Source organism: Triticum dicoccoides, chromosome 1A (assembly GCF_002162155.2).
Source record: "Triticum dicoccoides isolate Atlit2015 ecotype Zavitan chromosome 1A, WEW_v2.0, whole genome shotgun sequence".
NCBI classification, from domain to species: domain Eukaryota; kingdom Viridiplantae; phylum Streptophyta; class Magnoliopsida; order Poales; family Poaceae; genus Triticum; species Triticum dicoccoides.
The window spans coordinates 561,822,849-561,830,916 of NC_041380.1; the positions used below are offsets into that span (position 1 = coordinate 561,822,849).

The following is an 8,068-nucleotide window of genomic DNA, read 5'->3' on the forward strand; positions in this document are numbered from 1 at the left end:
ATTTCATACAGATATTTCACATCCGAGACATGTTTGCTTACATATACGCACCATGGCATTTGTTTACCGGAGGAAGACACCTGAATACTAAAATAGCACAAGGATCATTTTGTAAAGTATATCAGTAGCCCAGCTTGTTGATGGATCCCGTCTCTCCAATACTACAACAGCACAAACTCCTTGGTTGCACTTGCACAGGATACGTCCTCGGGTAGAAGCTCCATGATAATTGACGACCAGCCTATATATAGGCTCCATCGATAGCTGTCCTCTGCTCGTATTACTCATTCTCTCAACACCCAAGTCCCAAGTCCCAACCACTCCCATCCTCGCCAAAGTGAACCGGAAGCGCGGATGGAGGCAGCCGCCGGCGCGGCGGGCTCGCTCCTCGGCAAGCTGCTCACGAAGCTGTCCGACGACCTGGTGGCCGCGTATGTCGACAGCCTCGAGCTCGGCCACAACTCCGACCAGATCCAAACCAAGCTGCTTCACACACAAGGGCTGCTGCAACTCGCCGAGGGGAGGGACGCGAGCAACGTCCCTGCCCTGCCGGCCTTGTTGGAGAAGCTGAGCAAGAAGGCCGACGAGGCGGAGGACGTGCTGGATGAGCTCCACTACTTCAAGATCCAGGACCAGCTCGACGGCACCGACTATGCCGCGCCAGATCTCGGCGATGGCCTCCTCGGCCATGCTCGTCATGGTGGCCATGCTGCTCGCCACACTATCGGTAACTGGTTTCCATGCTTTTCTTGCTCGCGTGCCCAAGATGATGGTTCTGCAACTACTGCTGCTGTCAATAGCCCACACCACATTGCTAGTGCTGATGATGGTGGCGATGTCGATAAGTTACATTTCGACAGAGTCTCCATGTCCAGCAAAATCAAGTCAGTGATAAAGGAAATACACTCCCTATGTGATCCCATCTCTGATTTGCTCAGCAAAATTCCAAGCAGCAGCACAACTGTCACCCTAAAACGGCCCATCATAGGGTCCACAATAATACAAGATACACTGCACGGGAGGAAAGACATTTTTGAGAAAATTGTCAATGATATCACAAGTGGCACACATCACGGTCAAGCTGTTTCTGTTCTTCCTATAGTTGGCCCAGGGGGTATTGGAAAAACAACTTTCACCCAATACCTGTATAATGATGGTAGGACTGAAGAGCACTTTGCTGTTATGGTTTGGGTGTGTGTATCGACTGATTTTGATGTGTTGAAGCTCACCCAGCAGATAAATAACTGCATATCTGCTACTGAAAATGAAACTGCAAGTGAAACAACCAATCTAGACCGGCTTCAGAAGTCCATTGCACAGAGACTTAAGTCCAAAAGGTTCTTAATTGTCTTGGATGATATATGGAAATGCAATAGTGAGGACGAGTGGAAAACCCTGCTAGCCCCATTCACAAAGGGGGAAGCCAAAGGCAGCATGATACTTGTCACAACTCGATTCCCAAAACTAGCAAGAATGATGAAAACAGTTGATCCAGTTCAACTGCAAGGCTTGGAGTCTAACGAGTTCTTCACATTCTTTGAATCTTGTATATTTGGTGAACATAAGCCTAGGGATTATGAACATGAGTTAGATGGCATTGCAAGAGAAATTGCAAGCAAGTTAAAGGGCTCCCCCCTAGCAGCCAAAACAGTGGGTCGGCTATTGAAGAAAAATCTTTCCCGAGAACATTGGAATGGAGTTCTTCACAATCATGAGTGGCGAAACCAGAAAAATGATGACGATATTATACCAGCTTTGAAAATTAGCTACGATTTCCTACCATTCTATATGAAAAAATGGTTCTCATATTTTTCCCTTTATCCTGAAGATTATAGGTTTCGTGATTCTGAAATTAACCGTTTTTTGATTGCAATAGGCATCATAGACTCTAGCCACCGAGCCGATAAGAGGTACATGGAAGATCTAGTGGAAAATGGTTTTCTCATGAAGCGGGTTATTTGTTATCACTCTTTTCGTGAAGAATACTATGTAATGCATGATTTAATGCATGAGCTATCCCGGAGTGTCTCTGCACAAGAATGCCTCAATATAAGTGATCTGGATTTTAGAGCCGAGGCCATCCCACAATCTATTCGGCACATATCCATCACCATAGAGAATAGATATGATGAAAAGTTTAGGAAAGAAATGGGTAAACTAAAGGGGAGGATAGACATTGTAAATCTACGGACACTGATGATTTTTAGACAATATGAAGAATCAATTGTTGCTATCTTAAAAGATATGTTCAAGGAAACAAATGGCCTGCGCGTCCTATTTATAGCAGTGAAGTCCCTTGAATCTCTGCCACAAAGCTTTTCAAAACTAATCTACCTCCAGTACCTCCAAATTGGATCACGCATTGGCATAGAAATGACTTTACCTAGCACACTATCCAGATTTTATCACTTGAAATTCTTGGACCTAAGTAGTTGGTATGGTAGTTCCAATTTGCCTAAAGACATTAGCCGCCTTGTGAATTTACGCGATTTCCTCGCTAAAGAAGAACTCCACTCCAATGTTCCCGAGGTTGGAAAGATGAAGTATCTGCAGGAGCTAAAAGAATTCCATGTGAAGAAAGAAAGTGTTGGATTTGATTTAAGAGAGTTGGGTGAATTGGGAGACCTTGGGGGAGCACTCAGTATTCATAATCTTGAAAATGTGACAACCAAGGAAGAAGCTACTGGCGCCAAATTGATGTTGAAAAGGGATTTGAAAGAGTTGACGTTAGTTTGGGGCAGAGAGCAACCTACTGATGTAGATGCTGATATTCTTGATGCTCTTCAACCACACTCTAACCTTACAACACTTGGCATTATAAATCAAGGTGGTACCACTTGTCCTAGTTGATTGTGTCCCGAAATATGGGTGAACAATTTAGAGATTCTCCATTTACATGGCGTGTCTTGGGGAACTCTTCCACCTTTTGGGCAGCTACCATATCTCAGGGAACTCAGCTTGAAGAGTATTTCTGGACTGCAACGGTTTGGTCCTGACTATGGTGGTGTTACAGGGCAGTTGAAGAAAGTTGTGTTTCATGACTTGTCAGATCTTGTCGAGTGGGTTGTGGAACCTAACTGCGATATGTTTCCAGGTCTTGAAAGCATCGATTGCAGCAATTGTCCCAATCTATGTTTGATGCCCTTCTCGGAGTGCTCTTTTACCAGTTTGTGCAGGCTTCGCATTGATGGTTGCCCCAAGCTGTGTCTGCCTCCCATGCCTCACACATCGAGACTAACTGATTTTGCTGTAAAACAAGACGCAAAAGCATTCTCAGACATGTTGTCTTACCATGGGAATTCCGTTGTTGTTGGTGGATATGCCGGTGCTTTGGCCTTGCAGAATCTGGGTGAAGTAGAGTTTCTGCGTATTGGAGATGCATCACACATTTCGTGGGCAGACCTCGAAAACCTTAAATCCTTGAGAAAAGTTGTGGGTCTCAGTATAGATGTATCTCGTCTTACTGGGACATTGCTGTCAAAAATGTTCAATAGTTGCCCAGCACTTGCTAAACTGTATGTAAGTTCTTCATCTGGAGACGATGAGGAACAAGTAATACAGTTCCCATCATCAGGCTCACTGCAGGCACTTAGCTTCTCCTTCTCGGATGGCCTGGTTCTTCTGCCCGCGGAGGATGGAGGGGGAATCCAGGACATCACGTCGCTCCAATCATTAAGTATATCAGGATGCAGGAAGTTGTTCTCTCGGTGGCCCATGGGAGAAGCTGGAGGAGCTCCGATGGCCAACCCTTTCCCTGCATCTCTCAGGAAACTTGATATTTTGGGAGAGTCAATCATGTTGTCAATGGCTCTGCTCTCAAACCTCACGTCTCTCACCCATCTAAGTCTAGTAGCCTGTGACAATTTAACACTGGATGGGTTTAATCCTCTCATCACAGTCAACCTCAAGGAATTGGAGGTCCGGAACTATTTCTGGAGTGGCAACTCTATAGCAGCAGATCTGCTCTCACAGGTGGCAAGGACCGAATTAATGCATGCGGGCTCCTTCCAGTTGGAGAAACTGGTGGTGGATAGCATCTCGGCGGTGCTCGTTGCCCCCATTTGCAGCCACCTCTCCGCCAACCTCCACGAGCTGCAATTCTATGATGATGAGCGGGCAAAAGGCTTCACGGAAGAGCAAGAGAATGCGTTTCATCTCCTCACCTCCCTCCAGACACTAGCATTTCATCGTTGCAACGTTCTGCAGTCCCTCCCTCAAGGATTACAACGCCTTTCTTCTCTCAAAGAGTTACATGTCTTTAGTTGTCGTCAACTCCGATGGCTGCCAGAGCAGGGCTTCCCCACTTCGCTGCAATTTCTACGTCTATCGTGTGGCACTGCCGAGCAAGAAGAGCAAGCTGAGAAATTGAAAGGAACGTACCCAAATTTAGAAGTATATTTGTAGCCCAAGGTAACACTTGTCGCCTCCCTCTTCTTGTTAATGTGCTTGTGCTTTATCTTAACTTCTAGTAAATTCTGACAGGCTAGCAGGCTCCACTGTTGCAATATGGACATAGCTTCTGAAATGTGACAGGCTGCCAGGCACACGCCAATCTGCCAGTAAGTAACGGAAAACCAACTTCTGCTCAGCAATTTTTATGATTTCATTCACACTCCATTCAACTGAATAGGAGTAGCGACAGATGTTGTCTAGACGGTGGCTTTAGGCTTACTGTTGTATGACTTTGTAAAGTCTTATGTGAATTCTTAATAAAGTGGCTGCATGCATCGTCTAGATGCAGAGGCCGGGGGTCCTCCTCCATTTCTAAAAAAAAATAAAAAAATTCACACTCCATTCATGACTTCTGTGTTTCTGTATCTATACAAACATCTGCCCTATGGTTAATTCTTATGCAGCTTCCCTTTTTCTAACCAGAACAATTAAATTTCTTATACAGACGTGGTAGCTTTTGTTCTGCACTTGCCTTTGTTCTGCTTTCATCTGCTAGCTGCATGGTAAATATGAAGACTAAGGCGGCACCTGATAGACCTATAGATGAACGTCTATTTTAAAAGAATCTCAATAGGTAAGCAACTTGCACGTCTGAATCTGCAATCTAGTTGCTCATGTATCGAAATGTTAAGGCAATGCATTCTGCAATCTTGTTTCAGGACAGGAAGCAGCACCTGTATAATGGGACATTAGTTAGACACGAGACATCAGATATTGATTCTGCAAATTTGCCTCCAGTTCTGCTTTTATGGAATTATTAATCCTGTGTGTGCTTGCCAGTTTCGATAGAAAAGTAAGTATCAAGTCGCAGCTATCTTCTCATAACCCTTCTACCACTTCTTCACACTGAGGCGTATTACAGTTTTCATGTGCCAGCTACACGGTAAATATGAAGACTAAGGCGACACCTCATGGACAAATATATCTATTTTTATTTACCTTTTTTAACAGAATCTCATCAGGTAAGCAATTGCACCTCTGAATCTGCAATCCAGTTGCTCATGTATCAAAATTTTAATGCAATGCATTCTGCTATCTTCTTTCAGGACAGGAAGCAGACTTGCGAATAATTGGACTTTTTTTTTCTGATAAATCAGATCGATTCTGCAAAATGGTCTCTAGTTCTGATTTTATGGAAGTATTAATCCAGTGTGCTTGCCAATTTTGATTGAAAAGTAAGTATGAAGTAACACCTATTTTCTCATAATGCTTCTACCACTTCTTGCATATTGAAGGCACCTATCTTTTACTGTCAGGTAACAAGTATAAACACAACGAAGAAAACCCATATTTTTTTCAAGTAAGCAGCAATACGAAGTGAAGGTGTAGGGTCCGGTCTTATTTCTCCGGTCCAGGCTGCTATCACGTTCAAGTAAGCGGCAATACAAAGTGAAGGTGAAGGATCAACTGTATGAGCATTTCTGAAGCTTAGAACGGCATCACGTCCAATGTCCAGGCTGCTAATACTTTGCCACAATAATTTGCAACAATCAATGGTGTGTATGTCTAGTGTTTCTGTATTTACATATACACAGCCACCCTATAATTCTTAAGAAACTTACCTTTTTCTACAGAATGATAGAGAAATTTTATGCTCCTAAACTATTCTGGACTGTTCTTTTTTTTATCCAACAGTTTAGATTGAACATGGTGAACTACATAGGCTGCAAAGTGACAGTTTGTGGACTGTAAGTAGCCCTCTTGTAAAACACAACTTGTTTTCCATCTTAATACATAGGTGCGCGATCTCCTGTGTGTCTGAAAAAAACATGGTGACCTACTACCTATACTAGGGATCAAGGAAAAACTAATTGCACTTTCCTCAATAAGTCTAGATAACTATCCATTTGGCTGTGACGAGCACATAGATCCATCGTCTATAACTATGATATTTCTATAAGCATTGCTTCTGTGTTTAAGTGTTGGAGATTTCGAAATTCTAAAATTTTGAGACAAAAAATATATTGTGAAAAACTTCATGTAATAAATTTTCTATAAAATAATAAGCCATAATAACTAATTTAATGGTTTGTGCTGCTGTCTAGTATGCTAACTATCAGTAACTTTCATGTCGCAGGTTCTGTGCTTTGCTTTCTTGGATAGTTGGACAGTTTGCTTCTGCACTTGTTGTCCGGCTTCTTACTGATTGGGTAGCATGTATTTCATGAAATTAACAATTTGTGTGGAAGAGCATCACCTAAGACCTAAGTTATAGTGAAGCTTCATTGTTTACATTTCAGCAAAGGAAACTTTTGTCCTGATATTCTGAGTGAGCCGAGCCTGCAGTGACCATTTAAAAGGTTAGTAGGTCAATCTTCCTTTCCTGTTTGTTCTTTACTATTAAAGCTCAAAAGTGATAAAATATCTCCAATTGTGTCTTGGAAGTCCCAAGTTAAAGACAGCCTCTTTGCAGAAAAAAGCAAGGGAAAGGCATCCAGAAATCCCCTTCCCCAGACGCCACAGTGTGTGGGAGCTTCCGGCAGTGGGTACACCCTTACCGAAGCTCAAATGTGACAACGTGTCATGCGTCAGGAGTGGTAAGCACATGTTTACAGAGCTCACATTACATGTGGGCGCGTGATCATTCATGCATTTGACACTTGGTGTGATCGTCCAGGTGTTCCTCTCAATTTGCTCCCAGTTGACGAACCCATACCCCAAGGATGTTTTCAAGTTCAGCTTCCGGGCGAAGGTGTAGCACCAAGATGGGGTCTGATGGAAATGGACCGCCAACGGTTGCTACTCCGCATCGAGCCCCCACTTCATTCAGTTTGTTGGCAGAACTAAGCCCTGTCTTCCTTGAGCTGAGCTGGCATGTCACAACAAATGTTGCACGATTTAAGCTCTTGAGTCAAAACTTATGCAATTTCCGTACAAGCGGTCCGAGAATTAATTGCTGCAAAGACTCCGCAAGTTTGCTCCATCCACTGCTTGTGTCCCACAAATTAATCCTTTGTTTTTAGTTGTCCTCAAGCCTAACTAATATGGACATCTAGTATAAGTATCACCACATGTTCCTTGTGAAGGTGAATGAGAATTCTGAATTTGAGTTTGTAGGCTTGTGTTTGTTGGTGCTGTGCTGCAAGCAATAGATTCCGTCGAGTGTTAGCCGTTGTGCGTGGATCGAAGGGCTTGTCCTTAATCCATATAGGATTCATTTTGGTTACATTTTGTGATTCTATCAAAATTCCACAAGTACCATGGGTTGTGTTGCCTTGTTGCACACCAAGCTAGTTATCTGCAGGCTGCAGCAGTAAATCTGAGAGTGGTTCCTGCTGTTGTGTGCTACTTGAGAGAAATTAGTTGTTGCTGCTCATGAATTGTCTCATGCCTTGAAATTAAGATCGGTCGCAATAGTGCCCGGCATCAGTAGGGCGGCGGGAAGATAGCGTTAATCGAGCCCTAGGCCCATGACATGACGGGGTGTGGTGCCGTCTAATCCCAATTTTTTATCTTCTCTATTTTGCTTGGCACTGCGTTTTCTTTCACTTTGAGAAGGGGGAGAGACGAAGCCATGCATCAGGACACCAACAAGGAGTAATTCTCACAGGAACATCACTCAACTCAACTCTCATTACTTCCATCATATCCGTAGCACAATAATAACAGTTTATAA

General features: G+C 43.4%; 1 pseudogene; it reads left to right on the forward strand.

Annotated features, from left to right (window-relative positions):
* LOC119290304 lies at positions 1-7,463 on the forward strand (annotated as a pseudogene).
* Positions 7,464-8,068: the final 605 nt, after the last annotated feature.